We start from the raw sequence: 27,507 nt of genomic DNA, 5'->3' as shown, positions 1-27,507 counted from the left end.
AGTGGCATGTTGTGAAACACAAGATTGCTGGTGGTCTGGAGGGTGCTTTCTGTCAGCCACTTCTCCCGGGAGCAGCCAGAGAGCAGGCTGATGTCGTGCTCTCTCAAGCACAACACTGGCCCCAAACCACTGTCCTTAGCAAAAGCAGAAACATTCATAGTTTCAGTCTCCTGCATCTGATTCCTGCCATCAGCATGTGAACGTTTGGCAGTCCAAGGCTTGCCATGCAAACTTTGTTCATAGGTGTCCCATGCGAATGCATGGGCCTCATCACTACTGTCTACGGCAGGGCTCTCTGCTCAGCCTATGTAAGTCAAGCATTGGTGGTTCAGTGGCAGAATTCTCACCTGCCACGCTGGAGGCCCGGGTTCGATTCCCGGCCAATGCAAAGCGCCCTTCTTTTGGCTTTGCTTTAGAAGTCAGAGATATAGACTTGGTGGGGAAAAAAAATTCAAAGAGTGACCGCGACGTGATATGAACACGCAACCTTCTGATCTGGAGTCAGACGCGCTACCGTTGCGCCACGAGGTCCCTGTGCATGCAGTTCTCAGCCCCGGATCAAGAAATGCTTCTGTGCCTTTTATTGGCCCTCAGTACGCCTGTGGTTAAAGTAGAAGGCTTGGTGGCCCGTTTCCAGTCCTATTGGTGGAAATGACTAGAGGTGAAGAGATGAGAGAAGATAGAAATGTTGAGATAGAGCATGTCACGCAGGCAAAGCGAGAGCTCTAAGAGCAAAGCCAGACAGCTGTGTTTTAATTCAGGACTTGATGTAGGCAAAAGCATACGTCCCTGGGTGGGCTTGAACCACCAACCTTTCGGTTAACAGCCAAACGCGCTAACCGATTGCGCCACAGAGACCAACCACCGCAGTGAGCGTGTTGGGACTCAATATATGTTTTTACCTTTGTGCTCCTGCCTGCAGCTCTAAGGTCCTGGCATAAGACAGGTAGGCTTAGACTCCATTGTGACATGTCTTACTTCTCTTAGAAGAAGGTTCTGAGTTGCCAGGCAGCTTATCTTCTGCCGGGCACACTTTCCTTTGCAGGCTTTCAGGTTGTGAATCCAGCACTGCTTAGGTGTCCATGTCAGACATGAGCAGCTCATTGAGCCCCACTGTGTGTTTTTTGTGGAGATACAACTCTCAGACTAGAGAGAGCAGGCGGGAAGTGGGTGAGACTCACACAGGGTGGGTGGGGCAGTTAAAGGATGTTATCTAATAGTGTAATCGAGGAGTTGGGTTTTTTGTGCACTACACTTTAACCAGCGATTCTTTCTAAAAGGAAATCCCAGGGCAGTACCCGCAATGAGTGGCATCCCCACACCCGAGGTTGCATTGTGGTAGCTGTTCCCTGAGCCCATAGCCCCTGTCCCCATGTCGCCCTTTCTCCTCGTGTAACTCACCCCAGGTTCGGTGGCTCTGATACTTGCTGCTTCTGCTGCGCGATCATCCCCATGATCTGGGCCTTTGTACGAAATGTCATGTAAGATGACTTTATTCAGCACGGCGTTTGTCATTTGCTTGGTTGTCCTGTCACTGTTGGATGTTTTCTTGCGCAGACTACTGTCTAATGGTGGGAAGGCCACGAGACACGTGACTTTTCTCTTTCCTTGTTAGCATAGTTTCCTGCCACTGTCTTGGTGTGCTGCCAGCCTGTGAGACACGTGTCTTGCCCATCTCAGCTCCACTGTGGCATGTTAGATATGTCTTTGAGCAGAGTCCCGGTCCCAGAGCTGCTGCCTTCTCTGCACTCTGGCTTGTAAGACTGCAGGCAAAGGCCCTCCCTGGCCCCTCAGCCAGATAGATACATTTACCTGCAGGGCTCAGCTTTGGTGAAAGATATTGGCGAGAGAGAGGAAAGGGGACGGCCCGTGGTGCACCCCCTATTTTGCATAGAACCACAGCCTCCTGGGAGGGCAGAGACATGAGGGTTCTCAGGGAAAGCCCTCCCAGGAGTGTTGAAGGGCAGGACGTGAAACACAGCAATCCCGGAATGGCCTGGTCTAAGATGCCTGTGCAATAGGCCTGGCCCTAGGCTTCCGGGGCTCTTCCTCGGCAGAGGCCCCAGTGGTATGAGCCCGACCAGGGCTGTGCCCGACCAGGGCTGTAGGGCGCGTTGGGAGCGCGTTAGGGACGCGAAAGAGGGCGCAGAACTCTGCCCGTTTCTCCCCAGGATTTTGGGGAGGACAGGGAATCTGGCCAGGTCAGTGACTAGGCTTTCCCAGAAGGAAAGTCCAGTGACAGTGGCATGTTGTGAAACACAAGATTGCTGGTGGTCTGGAGGGTGCTTTCTGTCAGCCACTTCTCCCGGGAGCAGCCAGAGAGCAGGCTGATGTCGTGCTCTGTCAAGCACAACACTGGCCCCAAACCACTGTCCTTAGCAAAAGCAGAAACATTCATAGTTTCAGTCTCCTGCATCTGATTCCTGCCATCAGCATGTGAACGTTTGGCAGTCCAAGGCTTGCCATGCAAACTTTGTTCATAGGTGTCCCATGCGAATGCATGGGCCTCATCACTACTGTCTACGGCAGGGCTCTCTGCTCAGCCTATGTAAGTGAAGCATTGGTGGTTCAGTGGTAGAATTCTCGCCTGCCACGCGGGAGGCCCGGGTTCGATTCCCGGCCAATGCAAAGCGCCCTTCTTTTGGCTTTGCTTTAGAAGTCAGAGATATAGACTTGGTGGGGAAAAAAATGTCAAAGAGTGACCCCCGACGTGATTTGAACACGCAACCTTCTGATCTGGAGTCAGACGCACTACCGTTGCGCCACGAGGTCCCTGTGCATGCAGTTCTCAGCCCCGGATCAAGAAATGCTTCTGTGCCTTTTATTGGCCCTCAGTACGCCTGTGGTGAAAGTAGAAGGCTTGGTGGCCCGTTTCCAGTCCTATTGGTGGAAATGACTAGAGGTGAAGAGATGAGAGAAGATAGAAATGTTGAGATAGAGCATGTCACGCAGGCAAAGCGAGAGCTCTAAGAGCAAAGCCAGACAGCTGTGTTTTAATTCAGGACTTGATGTAGGCAAAAGCATACGTCCCTGGGTGGGCTTGAACCACCAACCTTTCGGTTAACAGCCGAACGCGCTAACCGATTGCGCCACAGAGACCAACCACCGCAGTGAGCGTGTTGGGACTCAATATATGTTTTTACCTTTGTGCTCCTGCCTGCAGCTCTAAGGTCCTGGCATAAGACAGGTAGGCTTAGACTCCATTGTGACATGTCTTACTTCTCTTAGAAGAAGGTTCTGAGTTGCCAGGCAGCTTATCTTCTGCCGGGCACACTTTCCTTTGCAGGCTTTCAGGTTGTGAATCCAGCACTGCTTAGGTGTGCATGTCAGACATGAGCAGCTCATTCAGCCCCACTGTGTGTTTTTTGTGGAGATACAACTCTCAGACTAGAGGGAGCAGGCGGGAAGTGGGTGAGACTCACACAGGGTGGGTGGGGCAGTTAAAGGATGTTATCTAATAGTGTAATCGAGGAGTTGGGTTTTTTGTGCACTACACTTTAACCAGCGATTCTTTCTAAAAGGAAATCCCAGGGCAGTACCCGCAATGAGTGGCATCCCCACACCCGAGGTTGCATTGTGGTAGCTGTTCCCTGAGCCCATAGCCCCTGTCCCCATGTCGCCCTTTCTCCTCGTGTAACTCACCCCAGGTTCGGTGGCTCTGATACTTGCTGCTTCTGCTGCGCGATCATCCCCATGATCTGGGCCTTTGTACGAAATGTCATGTAAGATGACTTCATTCAGCACGGCGTTTGTCATTTGCTTGGTTGTCCTGTCACTGTTGGATGTTTTCTTGCGCAGACTACTGTCTAATGGTGGGAAGGCCACGAGACACGTGACTTTTCTCTTTCCTTGTTAGCATAGTTTCCTGCCACTGTCTTGGTGTGCTGCCAGCCTGTGAGACACGTGTCTTGCCCATCTCAGCTCCACTGTGGCATGTTAGATATGTCTTTGAGCAGAGTCCCGGTCCCAGAGCTGCTGCCTTCTCTGCACTCTGGCTTGTAAGACTGCAGGCAAAGGCCCTCCCTGGCCCCTCAGCCAGATAGATACATTTACCTGCAGGGCTCAGCTTTGGTGAAAGATATTGGCGAGAGAGAGGAAAGGGGACGGCCCGTGGTGCACCCCCTATTTTGCATAGAACCACAGCCTCCTGGGAGGGCAGAGACATGAGGGTTCTCAGGGAAAGCCCTCCCAGGAGTGTTGAAGGGCAGGACGTGAAACACAGCAATCCCGGAATGGCCTGGTCTAAGATGCCTGTGCAATAGGCCTGGCCCTAGGCTTCCGGGGCTCTTCCTCGGCAGAGGCCCCAGTGGTATGAGCCCGACCAGGGCTGTAGGGCGCGTTAGGAGCGTGTTAGGGACGCGAAAGAGGGCGCAGAACTCTGCCCGTTTCTCCCCAGGATTTTGGGGAGGACAGGGAATCTGGCCAGGTCAGTGACTAGGCTTTCCCAGAAGGAAAGTCCAGTGACAGTGGCATGTTGTGAAACACAAGATTGCTGGTGGTCTGGAGGGTGCTTTCTGTCAGCCACTTCTCCCGGGAGCAGCCAGAGAGCAGGCTGATGTCGTGCTCTGTCAAGCACAACACTGGCCCCAAACCACTGTCCTTAGCAAAAGCAGAAACATTCATAGTTTCAGTCTCCTGCATCTGATTCCTGCCATCAGCATGTGAACGTTTGGCAGTCCAAGGCTTGCCATGCAAACTTTGTTCATAGGTGTCCCATGCGAATGCATGGGCCTCATCACTACTGTCTACGGCAGGGCTCTCTGCTCAGCCTATGTAAGTGAAGCATTGGTGGTTCAGTGGTAGAATTCTCGCCTGCCACGCGGGAGGCCCGGGTTCGATTCCCGGCCAATGCAAAGCGCCCTTCTTTTGGCTTTGCTTTAGAAGTCAGAGATATAGACTTGGTGGTGAAAAAAATGTCAAAGAGTGACCCCGACGTGATTTGAACACGCAACCTTCTGATCTGGAGTCAGACGCGCTACCGTTGCGCCACGAGGTCCCTGTGCATGCAGTTCTCAGCCCCGGATCAAGAAATGCTTCTGTGCCTTTTATTGGCCCTCAGTACGCCTGTGGTGAAAGTAGAAGGCTTGGTGGCCCGTTTCCAGTCCTATTGGTGGAAATGACTAGAGGTGAAGAGATGAGAGAAGATAGAAATGTTGAGATAGAGCATGTCACGCAGGCAAAGCGAGAGCTCTAAGAGCAAAGCCAGACAGCTGTGTTTTAATTCAGGACTTGATGTAGGCAAAAGCATACGTCCCTGGGTGGGCTTGAACCACCAACCTTTCGGTTAACAGCCGAACGCGCTAACCGATTGCGCCACAGAGACCAACCACCGCAGTGAGCGTGTTGGGACTCAATATATGTTTTTACCTTTGTGCTCCTGCCTGCAGCTCTAAGGTCCTGGCATAAGACAGGTAGGCTTAGACTCCATTGTGACATGTCTTACTTCTCTTAGAAGAACGTTCTGAGTTGCCAGGCAGCTTATCTTCTGCCGGGCACACTTTCCTTTGCAGGCTTTCAGGTTGTGAATCCAGCACTGCTTAGGTGTGCATGTCAGACATGAGCAGCTCATTGACCCCCACTGTGTGTTTTTTGTGGAGATACAACTCTCAGACTAGAGGGAGCAGGCGGGAAGTGGGTGAGACTCACACAGGGTGGGTGGGGCAGTTAAAGGATGTTATCTAATAGTGTAATCGAGGAGTTGGGTTTTTTGTGCACTACACTTTAACCAGCGATTCTTTCTAAAAGGAAATCCCAGGGCAGTACCCGCAATGAGTGGCATCCCCACACCCGAGGTTGCATTGTGGTAGCTGTTCCCTGAGCCCATAGCCCCTGTCCCCATGTCGCCCTTTCTCCTCGTGTAACTCACCCCAGGTTCGGTGGCTCTGATACTTGCTGCTTCTGCTGCGCGATCATCCCCATGATCTGGGCCTTTGTACGAAATGTCATGTAAGATGACTTTATTCAGCACGGCGTTTGTCATTTGCTTGGTTGTCCTGTCACTGTTGGATGTTTTCTTGCGCAGACTACTGTCTAATGGTGGGAAGGCCACGAGACACGTGACTTTTCTCTTCCCTTGTTAGCATAGTTTCCTGCCACTGTCTTGGTGTGCTGCCAGCCTGTGAGACACGTGTCTTGCCCATCTCAGCTCCACTGTGGCATGTTAGATATGTCTTTGAGCAGAGTCCCGGTCCCAGAGCTGCTGCCTTCTCTGCACTCTGGCTTGTAAGACTGCAGGCAAAGGCCCTCCCTGGCCCCTCAGCCAGATAGATACATTTACCTGCAGGGCTCAGCTTTGGTGAAAGATATTGGCGAGAGAGAGGAAAGGGGACGGCCCGTGGTGCACCCCCTATTTTGCATAGAACCACAGCCTCCTGGGAGGGCAGAGACATGAGGGTTCTCAGGGAAAGCCCTCCCAGGAGTGTTGAAGGGCAGGACGTGAAACACAGCAATCCCGGAATGGCCTGGTCTAAGATGCCTGTGCAATAGGCCTGGCCCTAGGCTTCCGGGGCTCTTCCTCGGCAGAGGCCCCAGTGGTATGAGCCCGACCAGGGCTGTGCCCGACCAGGGCTGTAGGGCGCGTTGGGAGCGCGTTAGGGACGCGAAAGAGGGCGCAGGGCGCAGAACTCTGCCCGTTTCTCCCCAGGATTTTGGGGAGGACAGGGAATCTGGCCAGGTCAGTGACTAGGCTTTCCCAGAAGGAAAGTCCAGTGACAGTGGCATGTTGTGAAACACAAGATTGCTGGTGGTCTGGAGGGTGCTTTCTGTCAGCCACTTCTCCCGGGAGCAGCCAGAGAGCAGGCTGATGTCGTGCTCTGTCAAGCACAACACTGGCCCCAAACCACTGTCCTTAGCAAAAGCAGAAACATTCATAGTTTCAGTCTCCTGCATCTGATTCCTGCCATCAGCATGTGAACGTTTGGCAGTCCAAGGCTTGCCATGCAAAATTTGTTCATAGGTGTCCCATGCGAATGCATGGGCCTCATCACTACTGTCTACGGCAGGGCTCTCTGCTCAGCCTATGTAAGTGAAGCATTGGTGGTTCAGTGGTAGAATTCTCGCCTGCCACGTGGGAGGCCCGGGTTCGATTCCCGGCCAATGCAAAGCACCCTTCTTTTGGCTTTGCTTTAGAAGTCAGAGATATAGACTTGGTGGGGAAAAAAATGTCAAAGAGTGACCCCGACGTGATTTGAACATGAAACCTTCTGATCTGGAGTCAGACGCGCTACTGTTGCGCCACGAGGTCCTGGTGCATGCAGTTCTCAGCCCCGGATCATGAAATGCTTCTGTGCCTTTTATTGGCCCTCAGTACGCCTGTGGTTAAAGTAGAAGGCTTGGTGGCCCGTTTCCAGTCCTATTGGTGGAAATGACTAGAGGTGAAGAGATGAGAGAAGATAGAAATGTTGAGATAGAGCATGTCACGCAGGCAAAGCGAGAGCTCTAAGAGCAAAGCCAGACAGCTGTGTTTTAATTCAGGACTTGATGTAGGCAAAAGCATACGTCCCTGGGTGGGCTTGAACCACCAACCTTTCGGTTAACAGCCGAACGCGCTAACCGATTGCGCCACAGAGACCAACCACCGCAGTGAGCGTGTTGGGACTCAATATATGTTTTTACCTTTGTGCTCCTGCCTGCAGCTCTAAGGTCCTGGCATAAGACAGGTAGGCTTAGACTCCATTGTGACATGTCTTACTTCTCTTAGAAGAAGGTTCTGAGTTGCCAGGCAGCTTATCTTCTGCCGGGCACACTTTCCTTTGCAGGCTTTCAGGTTGTGAATCCAGCACTGCTTAGGTGTCCATGTCAGACATGAGCAGCTCATTGAGCCCCACTGTGTGTTTTTTGTGGAGATACAACTCTCAGACTAGAGGGAGCAGGCGGGAAGTGGGTGAGACTCACACAGGGTGGGTGGGGCAGTTAAAGGATGTTATCTAATAGTGTAATCGAGGAGTTGGGTTTTTTGTGCACTACACTTTAACCAGCGATTCTTTCTAAAAGGAAATCCCAGGGCAGTACCCGCAATGAGTGGCATCCCCACACCCGAGGTTGCATTGTGGTAGCTGTTCTCTGAGCCCCTAGCCCCTGTCCCCATGTCGCCCTTTCTCCTCGTGTAACTCACCTCAGGTTCGGTGGCTCTGATACTTGCTGCTTCTGCGCGATCATCCCCATGATCTGGGCCTTTGTACGAAATGTCATGTAAGATGACTTTATTCAGCACAGCGTTTGTCATTTGCTTGGTTGTCCTGTCACTGTTGGATGTTTTCTTGCGCAGACTACTGTCTAATGGTGGGAAGGCCACGAGACACGTGACTTTTCTCTTTCCTTGTTAGCATAGTTTCCTGCCACTGTCTTGTTGTGCTGCCTGCCTGTGAGACACGTGTCTTGCCCATCTCAGCTCCACTGTGGCATGTTAGATATGTCTTTGAGCAGAGTCCCGGTCCCAGAGCTGCTGCCTTCTCTGCACTCTGGCTTGTAAGACTGCAGGCAAAGGCCCTCCCTGGCCCCTCAGCCAGATAGATACATTTACCTGCAGGGCTCAGCTTTGGTGAAAGATATTGGCGAGAGAGAGGAAAGGGGACGGCCCGTGGTGCACCCCCTATTTTCCAAAGAACCACAGCCTCCTGGGAGGGCAGAGACATGAGGGTTCTCAGGGAAAGCCCTCCCAGGAGAGTTGAAGGGCAGGACGTGAAACACAGCAATCCCGGAATGGCCTGGTCTAAGATGCCTGTGCAATAGGCCTGGCCCTAGGCTTCCGGGGCTCTTCCTCGGCAGAGGCCCCAGTGGTATGAGCCCGACCAGGGCTGTAGGGCGCGTTGGGAGCGCGTTAGGGACGCGAAAGAGGGCGCAGGGCGCAGAACTCTGCCCGTTTCTCCCCAGGATTTTGGGGAGGACATGGAATCTGGCCAGGTCAGTGAGTAGGCTTTCCCAGAAGGAAAGTCCAGTGACAGTGGCATGTTGTGAAACACAAGATTGCTGGTGGTCTGGAGGGTGCTTTCTGTCAGCCACTTCTCCCGGGAGCAGCCAGAGAGCAGGCTGATGTCGTGCTCTGTCAAGCACAACACTGGCCCCAAACCACTGTCCTTAGCAAAAGCAGAAACATTCATAGTTTCAGTCTCCTGCATCTGATTCCTGCCATCAGCATGTGAACGTTTGGCAGTCCAAGGCTTGCCATGCAAACTTTGTTCATAGGTGTCCCATGCGAATGCATGGGCCTCATCACTACTGTCTACGGCAGGGCTCTCTGCTCAGCCTATGTAAGTGAAGCATTGGTGGTTCAGTGGTAGAATTCTCGCCTGCCACGCGGGAGGCCTGGGTTAGATTCCCGGCCAATGCAAAGCGCCCTTCTTTTGGCTTTGCTTTAGAAGTCAGAGATATAGACTTGGTGGGGAAAAAAATCTCAAAGAGTGACCCCGACGTGATTTGAACACGCAACCTTCTGATCTGGAGTCAGAAGCGCTACCGTTGCGCCACGAGGTCCCTGTGCATGCAGTTCTCAGCCCCGGAACAAGAAATGCTTCTGTGCCTTTTATTGGCCCTCAGTACGCCTGTGGTTAAAGTAGAAGGCTTGGTGGCCCGTTTCCAGTCCTATTGGTGGAAATGACTAGAGGTGAAGAGATGAGAGAAGATAGAAATGGTGAGATAGAGCATGTCACGCAGGCAAAGCGAGAGCTCTAAGAGCAAAGCCAGACAGCTGTGTTTTAATTCAGGACTTGATGTAGGCAAAAGCATACGTCCCTGGGTGGGCTTGAACCACCAACCTTTCGGTTAACAGCCGAACGCGCTAACCGATTGCACCACAGAGACCAACCACCGCAGTGAGCGTGTTGGGACTCTATATATATTTTTACCTTTGTGCTCCTGCCTGCAGCTCTAAGGTCCTGGCATAAGACAGGTAGGCTTAGACTCCATTGTGACATGTCTTACTTCTCTTAGAAGAAGGTTCTGAGTTGCCAGGCAGCTTATCCTCTGCCGGGCACACTTTCCTTTGCAGGCTTTCAGGTTGTGAATCCAGCACTGCTTAGGTGTCCATGTCAGACATGAGCAGCTCATTGAGCCCCACTGTGTGTTTTTTGTGGAGATACAACTCTCAGACTAGAGGGAGCAGGCGGGAAGTGGGTGAGACTCACACAGGGTGGGTGGGGCAGTTAAAGGATGTTATCTAATAGTGTAATCGAGGAGTTGGGTTTTTTGTGCACTACACTTTAACCAGCGATTCTTTCTAAAAGGAAATCCCAGGGCAGTACCCGCAATGAGTGGCATCCCCACACCCGAGGTTGCATTGTGGTAGCTGTTCCCTGAGCCCATAGCCCCTGTCCCCATGTCGCCCTTTCTCCTCGTGTAACTCACCCCAGGTTCGGTGGCTCTGATACTTGCTGCTTCTGCTGCGCGATCATCCCCATGATCTGGGCCTTTGTACGAAATGTCATGTAAGATGACTTTATTCAGCACGGCGTTTGTCATTTGCTTGGTTGTCCTGTCACTGTTGGATGTTTTCTTGCGCAGACTACTGTCTAATGGTGGGAAGGCCACGAGACACGTGACTTTTCTCTTTCCTTGTTAGCATAGTTTCCTGCCACTGTCTTGGTGTGCTGCCAGCCTTTGAGACACGTGTCTTGCCCATCTCAGCTCCACTGTGGCATGATAGATATGTCTTTGAGCAGAGTCCCGGTCCCAGAGCTGCTGCCTTCTCTGCACTCTGGCTTGTAAGACTGCAGGCAAAGGCCCTCCCTGGCCCCTCAGCCAGATAGATACATTTACCTGCAGGGCTCAGCTTTGGTGAAAGATATTGGCGAGAGAGAGGAAAGGGGACGGCCCGTGGTGCACCCCCTATTTTGCATAGAACCACAGCCTCCTGGGAGGGCAGAGACATGAGGGTTCTCAGGGAAAGCCCTCCCAGGAGTGTTGAAGGGCAGGACGTGAAACACAGCAATCCCGGAATGGCCTGGTCTAAGATGCCTGTGCAATAGGCCTGGCCCTAGGCTTCCGGGGCTCTTCCTCGGCAGAGGCCCCAGTGGTATGAGCCCGACCAGGGCTGTGCCCGACCAGGGCTGTAGGGCGCGTTGGGAGCGCGTTAGGGACGCGAAAGAGGGCGCAGGGCGCAGAACTCTGCCCGTTTCTCCCCAGGATTTTGGGGAGGACAGGGAATCTGGCCAGGTCAGTGACTAGGCTTTCCCAGAAGGAAAGTCCAGTGACAGTGGCATGTTGTGAAACACAAGATTGCTGGTGGTCTGGAGGGTGCTTTCTGTCAGCCACTTCTCCCGGGAGCAGCCAGAGAGCAGGCTGATGTCGTGCTCTGTCAAGCACAACACTGGCCCCAAACCACTGTCCTTAGCAAAAGCAGACACATTCATAGTTTCAGTCTCCTGCATCTGATTCCTGCCATCAGCATGTGAACGTTTGGCAGTCCAAGGCTTGCCATGCAAAATTTGTTCATAGGTGTCCCATGCGAATGCATGGGCCTCATCACTACTGTCTACGGCAGGGCTCTCTGCTCAGCCTATGTAAGTGAAGCATTGGTGGTTCAGTGGTAGAATTCTCGCCTGCCACGTGGGAGGCCCGGGTTCGATTCCCGGCCAATGCAAAGCACCCTTCTTTTGGCTTTGCTTTAGAAGTCAGAGATATAGACTTGGTGGGGAAAAAAATGTCAAAGAGTGACCCCGACGTGATTTGAACATGCAACCTTCTGATCTGGAGTCAGACGCGCTACTGTTGCGCCACGAGGTCCTGGTGCATGCAGTTCTCAGCCCCGGATCATGAAATGCTTCTGTGCCTTTTATTGGCCCTCAGTACGCCTGTGGTTAAAGTAGAAGGCTTGGTGGCCCGTTTCCAGTCCTATTGGTGGAAATGACTAGAGGTGAAGAGATGAGAGAAGATAGAAATGTTGAGATAGAGCATGTCACGCAGGCAAAGCGAGAGCTCTAAGAGCAAAGCCAGACAGCTGTGTTTTAATTCAGGACTTGATGTAGGCAAAAGCATACGTCCCTGGGTGGGCTTGAACCACCAACCTTTCGGTTAACAGCCGAACGCGCTAACCGATTGCGCCACAGAGACCAACCACCGCAGTGAGCGTGTTGGGACTCAATATATGTTTTTACCTTTGTGCTCCTGCCTGCAGCTCTAAGGTCCTGGCATAAGACAGGTAGGCTTAGACTCCATTGTGACATGTCTTACTTCTCTTAGAAGAAGGTTCTGAGTTGCCAGGCAGCTTATCTTCTGCCGGGCACACTTTCCTTTGCAGGCTTTCAGGTTGTGAATCCAGCACTGCTTAGGTGTCCATGTCAGACATGAGCAGCTCATTGAGCCCCACTGTGTGTTTTTTGTGGAGATACAACTCTCAGACTAGAGGGAGCAGGCGGGAAGTGGGTGAGACTCACACAGGGTGGGTGGGGCAGTTAAAGGATGTTATCTAATAGTGTAATCGAGGAGTTGGGTTTTTTGTGCACTACACTTTAACCAGCGATTCTTTCTAAAAGGAAATCCCAGGGCAGTACCCGCAATGAGTGGCATCCCCACACCCGAGGTTGCATTGTGGTAGCTGTTCCCTGAGCCCCTAGCCCCTGTCCCCATGTCGCCCTTTCTCCTCGTGTAACTCACCTCAGGTTCGGTGGCTCTGATACTTGCTGCTTCTGCGCGATCATCCCCATGATCTGGGCCTTTGTACGAAATGTCATGTAAGATGACTTTATTCAGCACAGCGTTTGTCATTTGCTTGGTTGTCCTGTCACTGTTGGATGTTTTCTTGCGCAGACTACTGTCTAATGGTGGGAAGGCCACGAGACACGTGACTTTTCTCTTTCCTTGTTAGCATAGTTTCCTGCCACTGTCTTGTTGTGCTGCCTGCCTGTGAGACACGTGTCTTGCCCATCTCAGCTCCACTGTGGCATGTTAGATATGTCTTTGAGCAGAGTCCCGGTCCCAGAGCTGCTGCCTTCTCTGCACTCTGGCTTGTAAGACTGCAGGCAAAGGCCCTCCCTGGCCCCTCAGCCAGATAGATACATTTACCTGCAGGGCTCAGCTTTGGTGAAAGATATTGGCGAGAGAGAGGAAAGGGGACGGCCCGTGGTGCACCCCCTATTTTCCAAAGAACCACAGCCTCCTGGGAGGGCAGAGACATGAGGGTTCTCAGGGAAAGCCCTCCCAGGAGAGTTGAAGGGCAGGACGTGAAACACAGCAATCCCGGAATGGCCTGGTCTAAGATGCCTGTGCAATAGGCCTGGCCCTAGGCTTCCGGGGCTCTTCCTCGGCAGAGGCCCCAGTGGTATGAGCCCGACCAGGGCTGTAGGGCGCGTTGGGAGCGCGTTAGGGACGCGAAAGAGGGCGCAGGGCGCAGAACTCTGCCCGTTTCTCCCCAGGATTTTGGGGAGGACATGGAATCTGGCCAGGTCAGTGAGTAGGCTTTCCCAGAAGGAAAGTCCAGTGACAGTGGCATGTTGTGAAACACAAGATTGCTGGTGGTCTGGAGGGTGCTTTCTGTCAGCCACTTCTCCCGGGAGCAGCCAGAGAGCAGGCTGATGTCGTGCTCTGTCAAGCACAACACTGGCCCCAAACCACTGTCCTTAGCAAAAGCAGAAACATTCATAGTTTCAGTCTCCTGCATCTGATTCCTGCCATCAGCATGTGAACGTTTGGCAGTCCAAGGCTTGCCATGCAAACTTTGTTCATAGGTGTCCCATGCGAATGCATGGGCCTCATCACTACTGTCTACGGCAGGGCTCTCTGCTCAGCCTATGTAAGTGAAGCATTGGTGGTTCAGTGGTAGAATTCTCGCCTGCCACGTGGGAGGCCTGGGTTCGATTCCCGGCCAATGCAAAGCGCCCTTCTTTTGGCTTTGCTTTAGAAGTCAGAGATATAGACTTGGTGGGGAAAAAAATCTCAAAGAGTGACCCCGACGTGATTTGAACACGCAACCTTCTGATCTGGAGTCAGACGCGCTACCGTTGCGCCACGAGGTCCCTGTGCATGCAGTTCTCAGCCCCGGATCAAGAAATGCTTCTGTGCCTTTTATTGGCCCTCAGTACGCCTGTGGTTAAAGTAGAAGGCTTGGTGGCCCGTTTCCAGTCCTATTGGTGGAAATGACTAGAGGTGAAGAGATGAGAGAAGATAGAAATGGTGAGATAGAGCATGTCACGCAGGCAAAGCGAGAGCTCTAAGAGCAAAGCCAGACAGCTGTGTTTTAATTCAGGACTTGATGTAGGCAAAAGCATACGTCCCTGGGTGGGCTTGAACCACCAACCTTTCGGTTAACAGCCGAACGCGCTAACCGATTGCACCACAGAGACCAACCACCGCAGTGAGCGTGTTGGGACTCTATATATATTTTTACCTTTGTGCTCCTGCCTGCAGCTCTAAGGTCCTGGCATAAGACAGGTAGGCTTAGACTCCATTGTGACATGTCTTACTTCTCTTAGAAGAAGGTTCTGAGTTGCCAGGCAGCTTATCCTCTGCCGGGCACACTTTCCTTTGCAGGCTTTCAGGTTGTGAATCCAGCACTGCTTAGGTGTCCATGTCAGACATGAGCAGCTCATTGAGCCCCACTGTGTGTTTTTTGTGGAGATACAACTCTCAGACTAGAGGGAGCAGGCGGGAAGTGGGTGAGACTCACACAGGGTGGGTGGGGCAGTTAAAGGATGTTATCTAATAGTGTAATCGAGGAGTTGGGTTTTTTGTGCACTACACTTTAACCAGCGATTCTTTCTAAAAGGAAATCCCAGGGCAGTACCCGCAATGAGTGGCATCCCCACACCCGAGGTTGCATTGTGGTAGCTGTTCCCTGAGCCCATAGCCCCTGTCCCCATGTCGCCCTTTCTCCTCGTGTAACTCACCCCAGGTTCGGTGGCTCTGATACTTGCTGCTTCTGCTGCGCGATCATCCCCATGATCTGGGCCTTTGTACGAAATGTCATGTAAGATGACTTTATTCAGCACGGCGTTTGTCATTTGCTTGGTTGTCCTGTCACTGTTGGATGTTTTCTTGCGCAGACTACTGTCTAATGGTGGGAAGGCCACGAGACACGTGACTTTTCTCTTTCCTTGTTAGCATAGTTTCCTGCCACTGTCTTGGTGTGCTGCCAGCCTTTGAGACACGTGTCTTGCCCATCTCAGCTCCACTGTGGCATGTTAGATATGTCTTTGAGCAGAGTCCCGGTCCCAGAGCTGCTGCCTTCTCTGCACTCTGGCTTGTAAGACTGCAGGCAAAGGCCCTCCCTGGCCCCTCAGCCAGATAGATACATTTACCTGCAGGGCTCAGCTTTGGTGAAAGATATTGGCGAGAGAGAGGAAAGGGGACGGCCCGTGGTGCACCCCCTATTTTGCATAGAACCACAGCCTCCTGGGAGGGCAGAGACATGAGGGTTCTCAGGGAAAGCCCTCCCAGGAGTGTTGAAGGGCAGGACGTGAAACACAGCAATCCCGGAATGGCCTGGTCTAAGATGCCTGTGCAATAGGCCTGGCCCTAGGCTTCCGGGGCTCTTCCTCGGCAGAGGCCCCAGTGGTATGAGCCCGACCAGGGCTGTGCCCGACCAGGGCTGTAGGGCGCGTTGGGAGCGCGTTAGGGACGCGAAAGAGGGCGCAGGGCGCAGAACTCTGCCCGTTTCTCCCCAGGATTTTGGGGAGGACAGGGAATCTGGCCAGGTCAGTGACTAGGCTTTCCCAGAAGGAAAGTCCAGTGACAGTGGCATGTTGTGAAACACAAGATTGCTGGTGGTCTGGAGGGTGCTTTCTGTCAGCCACTTCTCCCGGGAGCAGCCAGAGAGCAGGCTGATGTCGTGCTCTGTCAAGCACAACACTGGCCCCAAACCACTGTCCTTAGCAAAAGCAGACACATTCATAGTTTCAGTCTCCTGCATCTGATTCCTGCCATCAGCATGTGAACGTTTGGCAGTCCAAGGCTTGCCATGCAAAATTTGTTCATAGGTGTCCCATGCGAATGCATGGGCCTCATCACTACTGTCTACGGCAGGGCTCTCTGCTCAGCCTATGTAAGTGAAGCATTGGTGGTTCAGTGGTAGAATTCTCGCCTGCCACGTGGGAGGCCCGGGTTCGATTCCCGGCCAATGCAAAGCACCCTTCTTTTGGCTTTGCTTTAGAAGTCAGAGATATAGACTTGGTGGGGAAAAAAATGTCAAAGAGTGACCCCGACGTGATTTGAACATGCAACCTTCTGATCTGGAGTCAGACGCGCTACTGTTGCGCCACGAGGTCCTGGTGCATGCAGCTCTCAGCCCCGGATCATGAAATGCTTCTGTGCCTTTTATTGGCCCTCAGTACGCCTGTGGTTAAAGTAGAAGGCTTGGTGGCCCGTTTCCAGTCCTATTGGTGGAAATGACTAGAGGTGAAGAGATGAGAGAAGATAGAAATGTTGAGATAGAGCATGTCACGCAGGCAAAGCGAGAGCTCTAAGAGCAAAGCCAGACAGCTGTGTTTTAATTCAGGACTTGATGTAGGCAAAAGCATACGTCCCTGGGTGGGCTTGAACCACCAACCTTTCGGTTAACAGCCGAACGCGCTAACCGATTGCGCCACAGAGACCAACCACCGCAGTGAGCGTGTTGGGACTCAATATATGTTTTTACCTTTGTGCTCCTGCCTGCAGCTCTAAGGTCCTGGCATAAGACAGGTAGGCTTAGACTCCATTGTGACATGTCTTACTTCTCTTAGAAGAAGGTTCTGAGTTGCCAGGCAGCTTATCTTCTGCCGGGCACACTTTCCTTTGCAGGCTTTCAGGTTGTGAATCCAGCACTGCTTAGGTGTCCATGTCAGACATGAGCAGCTCATTGAGCCCCACTGTGTGTTTTTTGTGGAGATACAACTCTCAGACTAGAGGGAGCAGGCGGGAAGTGGGTGAGACTCACACAGGGTGGGTGGGGCAGTTAAAGGATGTTATCTAATAGTGTAATCGAGGAGTTGGGTTTTTTGTGCACTACACTTTAACCAGCGATTCTTTCTAAAAGGAAATCCCAGGGCAGTACCCGCAATGAGTGGCATCCCCACACCCGAGGTTGCATTGTGGTAGCTGTTCCCTGAGCCCCTAGCCCCTGTCCCCATGTCGCCCTTTCTCCTCGTGTAACTCACCTCAGGTTCGGTGGCTCTGATACTTGCTGCTTCTGCGCGATCATCCCCATGATCTGGGCCTTTGTACGAAATGTCATGTAAGATGACTTTATTCAGCACAGCGTTTGTCATTTGCTTGGTTGTCCTGTCACTGTTGGATGTTTTCTTGCGCAGACTACTGTCTAATGGTGGGAAGGCCACGAGACACGTGACTTTTCTCTTTCCTTGTTAGCATAGTTTCCTGCCACTGTCTTGTTGTGCTGCCTGCCTGTGAGACACGTGTCTTGCCCATCTCAGCTCCACTGTGGCATGTTAGATATGTCTTTGAGCAGAGTCCCGGTCCCAGAGCTGCTGCCTTCTCTGCACTCTGGCTTGTAAGACTGCAGGCAAAGGCCCTCCCTGGCCCCTCAGCCAGATAGATACATTTACCTGCAGGGCTCAGCTTTGGTGAAAGATATTGGCGAGAGAGAGGAAAGGGGACGGCCCGTGGTGCACCCCCTATTTTCCAAAGAACCACAGCCTCCTGGGAGGGCAGAGACATGAGGGTTCTCAGGGAAAGCCCTCCCAGGAGAGTTGAAGGGCAGGACGTGAAACACAGCAATCCCGGAATGGCCTGGTCTAAGATGCCTGTGCAATAGGCCTGGCCCTAGGCTTCCGGGGCTCTTCCTCGGCAGAGGCCCCAGTGGTATGAGCCCGACCAGGGCTGTAGGGCGCGTTGGGAGCGCGTTAGGGACGCGAAAGAGGGCGCAGGGTGCAGAACTCTGCCCGTTTCTCCCCAGGATTTTGGGGAGGACATGGAATCTGGCCAGGTCAGTGAGTAGGCTTTCCCAGAAGGAAAGTCCAGTGACAGTGGCATGTTGTGAAACACAAGATTGCTGGTGGTCTGGAGGGTGCTTTCTGTCAGCCACTTCTCCCGGGAGCAGCCAGAGAGCAGGCTGATGTCGTGCTCTGTCAAGCACAACACTGGCCCCAAACCACTGTCCTTAGCAAAAGCAGAAACATTCATAGTTTCAGTCTCCTGCATCTGATTCCTGCCATCAGCATGTGAACGTTTGGCAGTCCAAGGCTTGCCATGCAAACTTTGTTCATAGGTGTCCCATGCGAATGCATGGGCCTCATCACTACTGTCTACGGCAGGGCTCTCTGCTCAGCCTATGTAAGTGAAGCATTGGTGGTTCAGTGGTAGAATTCTCGCCTGCCACGTGGGAGGCCTGGGTTCGATTCCCGGCCAATGCAAAGCGCCCTTCTTTTGGCTTTGCTTTAGAAGTCAGAGATATAGACTTGGTGGGGAAAAAAATCTCAAAGAGTGACCCCGACGTGATTTGAACACGCAACCTTCTGATCTGGAGTCAGACGCGCTACCGTTGCGCCACGAGGTCCCTGTGCATGCAGTTCTCAGCCCCGGATCAAGAAATGCTTCTGTGCCTTTTATTGGCCCTCAGTACGCCTGTGGTTAAAGTAGAAGGCTTGGTGGCCCGTTTCCAGTCCTATTGGTGGAAATGACTAGAGGTGAAGAGATGAGAGAAGATAGAAATGGTGAGATAGAGCATGTCACGCAGGCAAAGCGAGAGCTCTAAGAGCAAAGCCAGACAGCTGTGTTTTAATTCAGGACTTGATGTAGGCAAAAGCATACGTCCCTGGGTGGGCTTGAACCACCAACCTTTCGGTTAACAGCCGAACGCGCTAACCGATTGCACCACAGAGACCAACCACCGCAGTGAGCGTGTTGGGACTCTATATATATTTTTACCTTTGTGCTCCTGCCTGCAGCTCTAAGGTCCTGGCATAAGACAGGTAGGCTTAGACTCCATTGTGACATGTCTTACTTCTCTTAGAAGAAGGTTCTGAGTTGCCAGGCAGCTTATCCTCTGCCGGGCACACTTTCCTTTGCAGGCTTTCAGGTTGTGAATCCAGCACTGCTTAGGTGTCCATGTCAGACATGAGCAGCTCATTGAGCCCCACTGTGTGTTTTTTGTGGAGATACAACTCTCAGACTAGAGGGAGCAGGCGGGAAGTGGGTGAGACTCACACAGGGTGGGTGGGGCAGTTAAAGGATGTTATCTAATAGTGTAATCGAGGAGTTGGGTTTTTTGTGCACTACACTTTAACCAGCGATTCTTTCTAAAAGGAAATCCCAGGGCAGTACCCGCAATGAGTGGCATCCCCACACCCGAGGTTGCATTGTGGTAGCTGTTCCCTGAGCCCATAGCCCCTGTCCCCATGTCGCCCTTTCTCCTCGTGTAACTCACCCCAGGTTCGGTGGCTCTGATACTTGCTGCTTCTGCTGCGCGATCATCCCCATGATCTGGGCCTTTGTACGAAATGTCATGTAAGATGACTTTATTCAGCACGGCGTTTGTCATTTGCTTGGTTGTCCTGTCACTGTTGGATGTTTTCTTGCGCAGACTACTGTCTAATGGTGGGAAGGCCACGAGACACGTGACTTTTCTCTTTCCTTGTTAGCATAGTTTCCTGCCACTGTCTTGGTGTGCTGCCAGCCTTTGAGACACGTGTCTTGCCCATCTCAGCTCCACTGTGGCATGTTAGATATGTCTTTGAGCAGAGTCCCGGTCCCAGAGCTGCTGCCTTCTCTGCACTCTGGCTTGTAAGACTGCAGGCAAAGGCCCTCCCTGGCCCCTCAGCCAGATAGATACATTTACCTGCAGGGCTCAGCTTTGGTGAAAGATATTGGCGAGAGAGAGGAAAGGGGACGGCCCGTGGTGCACCCCCTATTTTGCATAGAACCACAGCCTCCTGGGAGGGCAGAGACATGAGGGTTCTCAGGGAAAGCCCTCCCAGGAGTGTTGAAGGGCAGGACGTGAAACACAGCAATCCCGGAATGGCCTGGTCTAAGATGCCTGTGCAATAGGCCTGGCCCTAGGCTTCCGGGGCTCTTCCTCGGCAGAGGCCCCAGTGGTATGAGCCCGACCAGGGCTGTGCCCGACCAGGGCTGTAGGGCGCGTTGGGAGCGCGTTAGGGACGCGAAAGAGGGCGCAGGGCGCAGAACTCTGCCCGTTTCTCCCCAGGATTTTGGGGAGGACAGGGAATCTGGCCAGGTCAGTGACTAGGCTTTCCCAGAAGGAAAGTCCAGTGACAGTGGCATGTTGTGAAACACAAGATTGCTGGTGGTCTGGAGGGTGCTTTCTGTCAGCCACTTCTCCCGGGAGCAGCCAGAGAGCAGGCTGATGTCGTGCTCTGTCAAGCACAACACTGGCCCCAAACCACTGTCCTTAGCAAAAGCAGACACATTCATAGTTTCAGTCTCCTGCATCTGATTCCTGCCATCAGCATGTGAACGTTTGGCAGTCCAAGGCTTGCCATGCAAAATTTGTTCATAGGTGTCCCATGCGAATGCATGGGCCTCATCACTACTGTCTACGGCAGGGCTCTCTGCTCAGCCTATGTAAGTGAAGCATTGGTGGTTCAGTGGTAGAATTCTCGCCTGCCACGTGGGAGGCCCGGGTTCGATTCCCGGCCAATGCAAAGCACCCTTCTTTTGGCTTTGCTTTAGAAGTCAGAGATATAGACTTGGTGGGGAAAAAAATGTCAAAGAGTGACCCCGACGTGATTTGAACATGCAACCTTCTGATCTGGAGTCAGACGCGCTACTGTTGCGCCACGAGGTCCTGGTGCATGCAGTTCTCAGCCCCGGATCATGAAATGCTTCTGTGCCTTTTATTGGCCCTCAGTACGCCTGTGGTTAAAGTAGAAGGCTTGGTGGCCCGTTTCCAGTCCTATTGGTGGAAATGACTAGAGGTGAAGAGATGAGAGAAGATAGAAATGTTGAGATAGAGCATGTCACGCAGGCAAAGCGAGAGCTCTAAGAGCAAAGCCAGACAGCTGTGTTTTAATTCAGGACTTGATGTAGGCAAAAGCATACGTCCCTGGGTGGGCTTGAACCACCAACCTTTCGGTTAACAGCCGAACGCGCTAACCGATTGCGCCACAGAGACCAACCACCGCAGTGAGCGTGTTGGGACTCAATATATGTTTTTACCTTTGTGCTCCTGCCTGCAGCTCTAAGGTCCTGGCATAAGACAGGTAGGCTTAGACTCCATTGTGACATGTCTTACTTCTCTTAGAAGAAGGTTCTGAGTTGCCAGGCAGCTTATCTTCTGCCGGGCACACTTTCCTTTGCAGGCTTTCAGGTTGTGAATCCAGCACTGCTTAGGTGTCCATGTCAGACATGAGCAACACATTGAGCCCCACTGTGTGTTTTTTGTGGAGATACAACTCTCAGACTAGAGGGAGCAGGCGGGAAGTGGGTGAGACTCACACAGGGTGGGTGGGGCAGTTAAAGGATGTTATCTAATAGTGTAATCGAGGAGTTGGGTTTTTTGTGCACTACACTTTAACCAGCGATTCTTTCTAAAAGGAAATCCCAGGGCAGTACCCGCAATGAGTGGCATCCCCACACCCGAGGTTGCATTGTGGTAGCTGTTCCCTGAGCCCCTAGCCCCTGTCCCCATGTCGCCCTTTCTCCTCGTGTAACTCACCTCAGGTTCGGTGGCTCTGATACTTGCTGCTTCTGCGCGATCATCCCCATGATCTGGGCCTTTGTACGAAATGTCATGTAAGATGACTTTATTCAGCACAGCGTTTGTCATTTGCTTGGTTGTCCTGTCACTGTTGGATGTTTTCTTGCGCAGACTACTGTCTAATGGTGGGAAGGCCACGAGACACGTGACTTTTCTCTTTCCTTGTTAGCATAGTTTCCTGCCACTGTCTTGTTGTGCTGCCTGCCTGTGAGACACGTGTCTTGCCCATCTCAGCTCCACTGTGGCATGTTAGATATGTCTTTGAGCAGAGTCCCGGTCCCAGAGCTGCTGCCTTCTCTGCACTCTGGCTTGTAAGACTGCAGGCAAAGGCCCTCCCTGGCCCCTCAGCCAGATAGATACATTTACCTGCAGGGCTCAGCTTTGGTGAAAGATATTGGCGAGAGAGAGGAAAGGGGACGGCCCGTGGTGCACCCCCTATTTTCCAAAGAACCACAGCCTCCTGGGAGGGCAGAGACATGAGGGTTCTCAGGGAAAGCCCTCCCAGGAGAGTTGAAGGGCAGGACGTGAAACACAGCAATCCCGGAATGGCCTGGTCTAAGATGCCTGTGCAATAGGCCTGGCCCTAGGCTTCCGGGGCTCTTCCTCGGCAGAGGCCCCAGTGGTATGAGCCCGACCAGGGCTGTAGGGCGCGTTGGGAGCGCGTTAGGGACGCGAAAGAGGGCGCAGGGCGCAGAACTCTGCCCGTTTCTCCCCAGGATTTTGGGGAGGACATGGAATCTGGCCAGGTCAGTGAGTAGGCTTTCCCAGAAGGAAAGTCCAGTGACAGTGGCATGTTGTGAAACACAAGATTGCTGGTGGTCTGGAGGGTGCTTTCTGTCAGCCACTTCTCCCGGGAGCAGCCAGAGAGCAGGCTGATGTCGTGCTCTGTCAAGCACAACACTGGCCCCAAACCACTGTCCTTAGCAAAAGCAGAAACATTCATAGTTTCAGTCTCCTGCATCTGATTCCTGCCATCAGCATGTGAACGTTTGGCAGTCCAAGGCTTGCCATGCAAACTTTGTTCATAGGTGTCCCATGCGAATGCATGGGCCTCATCACTACTGTCTACGGCAGGGCTCTCTGCTCAGCCTATGTAAGTGAAGCATTGGTGGTTCAGTGGTAGAATTCTCGCCTGCCACGTGGGAGGCCTGGGTTCGATTCCCGGCCAATGCAAAGCGCCCTTCTTTTGGCTTTGCTTTAGAAGTCAGAGATATAGACTTGGTGGGGAAAAAAATCTCAAAGCGTGACCCCGACGTGATTTGAACACGCAACCTTCTGATCTGGAGTCAGACGCGCTACCGTTGCGCCACGAGGTCCCTGTGCATGCAGTTCTCAGCCCCGGATCAAGAAATGCTTCTGTGCCTTTTATTGGCCCTCAGTACGCCTGTGGTTAAAGTAGAAGGCTTGGTGGCCCGTTTCCAGTCCTATTGGTGGAAATGACTAGAGGTGAAGAGATGAGAGAAGATAGAAATGGTGAGATAGAGCATGTCACGCAGGCAAAGCGAGAGCTCTAAGAGCAAAGCCAGACAGCTGTGTTTTAATTCAGGACTTGATGTAGGCAAAAGCATACGTCCCTGGGTGGGCTTGAACCACCAACCTTTCGGTTAACAGCCGAACGCGCTAACCGATTGCACCACAGAGACCAACCACCGCAGTGAGCGTGTTGGGACTCTATATATATTTTTACCTTTGTGCTCCTGCCTGCAGCTCTAAGGTCCTGGCATAAGACAGGTAGGCTTAGACTCCATTGTGACATGTCTTACTTCTCTTAGAAGAAGGTTCTGAGTTGCCAGGCAGCTTATCCTCTGCCGGGCACACTTTCCTTTGCAGGCTTTCAGGTTGTGAATCCAGCACTGCTTAGGTGTCCATGTCAGACATGAGCAGCTCATTGAGCCCCACTGTGTGTTTTTTGTGGAGATACAACTCTCAGACTAGAGGGAGCAGGCGGGAAGTGGGTGAGACTCACACAGGGTGGGTGGGGCAGTTAAAGGATGTTATCTAATAGTGTAATCGAGGAGTTGGGTTTTTTGTGCACTACACTTTAACCAGCGATTCTTTCTAAAAGGAAATCCCAGGGCAGTACCCGCAATGAGTGGCATCCCCACACCCGAGGTTGCATTGTGGTAGCTGTTCCCTGAGCCCATAGCCCCTGTCCCCATGTCGCCCTTTCTCCTCGTGTAACTCACCCCAGGTTCGGTGGCTCTGATACTTGCTGCTTCTGCTGCGCGATCATCCCCATGATCTGGGCCTTTGTACGAAATGTCATGTAAGATGACTTTATTCAGCACGGCGTTTGTCATTTGCTTGGTTGTCCTGTCACTGTTGGATGTTTTCTTGCGCAGACTACTGTCTAATGGTGGGAAGGCCACGAGACACGTGACTTTTCTCTTTCCTTGTTAGCATAGTTTCCTGCCACTGTCTTGGTGTGCTGCCAGCCTTTGAGACACGTGTCTTGCCCATCTCAGCTCCACTGTGGCATGTTAGATATGTCTTTGAGCAGAGTCCCGGTCCCAGAGCTGCTGCCTTCTCTGCACTCTGGCTTGTAAGACTGCAGGCAAAGGCCCTCCCTGGCCCCTCAGCCAGATAGATACATTTACCTGCAGGGCTCAGCTTTGGTGAAAGATATTGGCGAGAGAGAGGAAAGGGGACGGCCCGTGGTGCACCCCCTATTTTGCATAGAACCACAGCCTCCTGGGAGGGCAGAGACATGAGGGTTCTCAGGGAAAGCCCTCCCAGGAGTGTTGAAGGGCAGGACGTGAAACACAGCAATCCCGGAATGGCCTGGTCTAAGATGCCTGTGCAATAGGCCTGGCCCTAGGCTTCCGGGGCTCTTCCTCGGCAGAGGCCCCAGTGGTATGAGCCCGACCAGGGCTGTGCCCGACCAGGGCTGTAGGGCGCGTTGGGAGCGCGTTAGGGACGCGAAAGAGGGCGCAGGGCGCAGAACTCTGCCCGTTTCTCCCCAGGATTTTGGGGAGGACAGGGAATCTGGCCAGGTCAGTGACTAGGCTTTCCCAGAAGGAAAGTCCAGTGACAGTGGCATGTTGTGAAACACAAGATTGCTGGTGGTCTGGAGGGTGCTTTCTGTCAGCCACTTCTCCCGGGAGCAGCCAGAGAGCAGGCTGATGTCGTGCTCTGTCAAGCACAACACTGGCCCCAAACCACTGTCCTTAGCAAAAGCAGACACATTCATAGTTTCAGTCTCCTGCATCTGATTCCTGCCATCAGCATGTGAACGTTTGGCAGTCCAAGGCTTGCCATGCAAAATTTGTTCATAGGTGTCCCATGCGAATGCATGGGCCTCATCACTACTGTCTACGGCAGGGCTCTCTGCTCAGCCTATGTAAGTGAAGCATTGGTGGTTCAGTGGTAGAATTCTCGCCTGCCACGTGGGAGGCCCGGGTTCGATTCCCGGCCAATGCAAAGCACCCTTCTTTTGGCTTTGCTTTAGAAGTCAGAGATATAGACTTGGTGGGGAAAAAAATGTCAAAGAGTGACCCCGACGTGATTTGAACATGCAACCTTCTGATCTGGAGTCAGACGCGCTACTGTTGCGCCACGAGGTCCTGGTGCATGCAGTTCTCAGCCCCGGATCATGAAATGCTTCTGTGCCTTTTATTGGCCCTCAGTACGCCTGTGGTTAAAGTAGAAGGCTTGGTGGCCCGTTTCCAGTCCTATTGGTGGAAATGACTAGAGGTGAAGAGATGAGAGAAGATAGAAATGTTGAGATAGAGCATGTCACGCAGGCAAAGCGAGAGCTCTAAGAGCAAAGCCAGACAGCTGTGTTTTAATTCAGGACTTGATGTAGGCAAAAGCATACGTCCCTGGGTGGGCTTGAACCACCAACCTTTCGGTTAACAGCCGAACGCGCTAACCGATTGCGCCACAGAGACCAACCACCGCAGTGAGCGTGTTGGGACTCAATATATGTTTTTACCTTTGTGCTCCTGCCTGCAGCTCTAAGGTCCTGGCATAAGACAGGTAGGCTTAGACTCCATTGTGACATGTCTTACTTCTCTTAGAAGAAGGTTCTGAGTTGCCAGGCAGCTTATCTTCTGCCGGGCACACTTTCCTTTGCAGGCTTTCAGGTTGTGAATCCAGCACTGCTTAGGTGTCCATGTCAGACATGAGCAGCTCATTGAGCCCCACTGTGTGTTTTTTGTGGAGATACAACTCTCAGACTAGAGGGAGCAGGCGGGAAGTGGGTGAGACTCACACAGGGTGGGTGGGGCAGTTAAAGGATGTTATCTAATAGTGTAATCGAGGAGTTGGGTTTTTTGTGCACTACACTTTAACCAGCGATTCTTTCTAAAAGGAAATCCCAGGGCAGTACCCGCAATGAGTGGCATCCCCACACCCGAGGTTGCATTGTGGTAGCTGTTCCCTGAGCCCCTAGCCCCTGTCCCCATGTCGCCCTTTCTCCTCGTGTAACTCACCTCAGGTTCGGTGGCTCTGATACTTGCTGCTTCTGCGCGATCATCCCCATGATCTGGGCCTTTGTACGAAATTTCATGTAAGATGACTTTATTCAGCACAGCGTTTGTCATTTGCTTGGTTGTCCTGTCACTGTTGGATGTTTTCTTGCGCAGACTACTGTCTAATGGTGGGAAGGCCACGAGACACGTGACTTTTCTCTTTCCTTGTTAGCATAGTTTCCTGCCACTGTCTTGTTGTGCTGCCTGCCTGTGAGACACGTGTCTTGCCCATCTCAGCTCCACTGTGGCATGTTAGATATGTCTTTGAGCAGAGTCCCGGTCCCAGAGCTGCTGCCTTCTCTGCACTCTGGCTTGTAAGACTGCAGGCAAAGGCCCTCCCTGGCCCCTCAGCCAGATAGATACATTTACCTGCAGGGCTCAGCTTTGGTGAAAGATATTGGCGAGAGAGAGGAAAGGGGACGGCCCGTGGTGCACCCCCTATTTTGCATAGAACCACAGCCTCCTGGGAGGGCAGAGACATGAGGGTTCTCAGGGAAAGCCCTCCCAGGAGTGTTGAAGGGCAGGACGTGAAACACAGCAATCCCGGAATGGCCTGGTCTAAGATGCCTGTGCAATAGGCCTGGCCCTAGGCTTCCGGGGCTCTTCCTCGGCAGAGGCCCCAGTGGTATGAGCCCGACCAGGGCTGTGCCCGACCAGGGCTGTAGGGCGCGTTGGGAGCGCGTTAGGGACGCGAAAGAGGGCGCAGGGCGCAGAACTCTGCCCGTTTCTCCCCAGGATTTTGGGGAGGACAGGGAATCTGGCCAGGTCAGTGACTAGGCTTTCCCAGAAGGAAAGTCCAGTGACAGTGGCATGTTGTGAAACACAAGATTGCTGGTGGTCTGGAGGGTGCTTTCTGTCAGCCACTTCTCCCGGGAGCAGCCAGAGAGCAGGCTGATGTCGTGCTCTGTCAAGCACAACACTGGCCCCAAACCACTGTCCTTAGCAAAAGCAGACACATTCATAGTTTCAGTCTCCTGCATCTGATTCCTGCCATCAGCATGTGAACGTTTGGCAGTCCAAGGCTTGCCATGCAAAATTTGTTCATAGGTGTCCCATGCGAATGCATGGGCCTCATCACTACTGTCTACGGCAGGGCTCTCTGCTCAGCCTATGTAAGTGAAGCATTGGTGGTTCAGTGGTAGAATTCTCGCCTGCCACGTGGGAGGCCCGGGTTCGATTCCCGGCCAATGCAAAGCACCCTTCTTTTGGCTTTGCTTTAGAAGTCAGAGATATAGACTTGGTGGGGAAAAAAATGTCAAAGAGTGACCCCGACGTGATTTGAACATGCAACCTTCTGATCTGGAGTCAGACGCGCTACTGTTGCGCCACGAGGTCCTGGTGCATGCAGTTCTCAGCCCCGGATCATGAAATGCTTCTGTGCCTTTTATTGGCCCTCAGTACGCCTGTGGTTAAAGTAGAAGGCTTGGTGGCCCGTTTCCAGTCCTATTGGTGGAA

At 52.6% G+C, this 27,507-nt stretch overlaps 13 non-coding genes across 13 annotated transcripts; 2 read left to right on the top strand and 11 right to left on the bottom strand.

Annotated features, from left to right (window-relative positions):
• Nucleotides 1–2,557: 2,557 nt before the first annotated feature.
• On the top strand, nt 2,558–2,628 carry TRNAG-GCC (transfer RNA glycine (anticodon GCC)). Its single transcript has one exon. It is a non-coding gene; the product is annotated as a tRNA-Gly (tRNA).
• A 397-nt stretch (nt 2,629–3,025) lies between these two features.
• TRNAN-GUU (transfer RNA asparagine (anticodon GUU)) lies at nt 3,026–3,099 on the bottom strand. The gene has a single exon. It is a non-coding gene; the product is annotated as a tRNA-Asn (tRNA).
• A 1,683-nt stretch (nt 3,100–4,782) lies between these two features.
• Nucleotides 4,783–4,853, top strand: TRNAG-GCC (transfer RNA glycine (anticodon GCC)). The gene has a single exon. It is a non-coding gene; the product is annotated as a tRNA-Gly (tRNA).
• A 71-nt stretch (nt 4,854–4,924) lies between these two features.
• On the bottom strand, nt 4,925–4,996 carry TRNAW-CCA (transfer RNA tryptophan (anticodon CCA)). Its single transcript has one exon. It is a non-coding gene; the product is annotated as a tRNA-Trp (tRNA).
• A 253-nt stretch (nt 4,997–5,249) lies between these two features.
• TRNAN-GUU (transfer RNA asparagine (anticodon GUU)) lies at nt 5,250–5,323 on the bottom strand. Its single transcript has one exon. It is a non-coding gene; the product is annotated as a tRNA-Asn (tRNA).
• A 2,173-nt stretch (nt 5,324–7,496) lies between these two features.
• TRNAN-GUU (transfer RNA asparagine (anticodon GUU)) lies at nt 7,497–7,570 on the bottom strand. Its single transcript has one exon. It is a non-coding gene; the product is annotated as a tRNA-Asn (tRNA).
• Nucleotides 7,571–11,971: 4,401 nt separating this feature from the next.
• Nucleotides 11,972–12,045, bottom strand: TRNAN-GUU (transfer RNA asparagine (anticodon GUU)). The gene has a single exon. It is a non-coding gene; the product is annotated as a tRNA-Asn (tRNA).
• A 1,829-nt stretch (nt 12,046–13,874) lies between these two features.
• Nucleotides 13,875–13,946, bottom strand: TRNAW-CCA (transfer RNA tryptophan (anticodon CCA)). Its single transcript has one exon. It is a non-coding gene; the product is annotated as a tRNA-Trp (tRNA).
• Nucleotides 13,947–16,446: 2,500 nt separating this feature from the next.
• Nucleotides 16,447–16,520, bottom strand: TRNAN-GUU (transfer RNA asparagine (anticodon GUU)). Its single transcript has one exon. It is a non-coding gene; the product is annotated as a tRNA-Asn (tRNA).
• Nucleotides 16,521–18,349: 1,829 nt separating this feature from the next.
• Nucleotides 18,350–18,421, bottom strand: TRNAW-CCA (transfer RNA tryptophan (anticodon CCA)). Its single transcript has one exon. It is a non-coding gene; the product is annotated as a tRNA-Trp (tRNA).
• A 2,500-nt stretch (nt 18,422–20,921) lies between these two features.
• TRNAN-GUU (transfer RNA asparagine (anticodon GUU)) lies at nt 20,922–20,995 on the bottom strand. The gene has a single exon. It is a non-coding gene; the product is annotated as a tRNA-Asn (tRNA).
• Nucleotides 20,996–22,824: 1,829 nt separating this feature from the next.
• On the bottom strand, nt 22,825–22,896 carry TRNAW-CCA (transfer RNA tryptophan (anticodon CCA)). The gene has a single exon. It is a non-coding gene; the product is annotated as a tRNA-Trp (tRNA).
• Nucleotides 22,897–25,396: 2,500 nt separating this feature from the next.
• On the bottom strand, nt 25,397–25,470 carry TRNAN-GUU (transfer RNA asparagine (anticodon GUU)). The gene has a single exon. It is a non-coding gene; the product is annotated as a tRNA-Asn (tRNA).
• Between the last annotated feature and the right edge of the window lie 2,037 nt (nt 25,471–27,507).

This window comes from Pleurodeles waltl, chromosome 4_1 (assembly GCF_031143425.1).
Source record: "Pleurodeles waltl isolate 20211129_DDA chromosome 4_1, aPleWal1.hap1.20221129, whole genome shotgun sequence".
NCBI classification, from domain to species: Eukaryota; Metazoa; Chordata; class Amphibia; order Caudata; family Salamandridae; genus Pleurodeles; species Pleurodeles waltl.
This window is presented reverse-complemented; position numbering and strand designations above follow the sequence as displayed.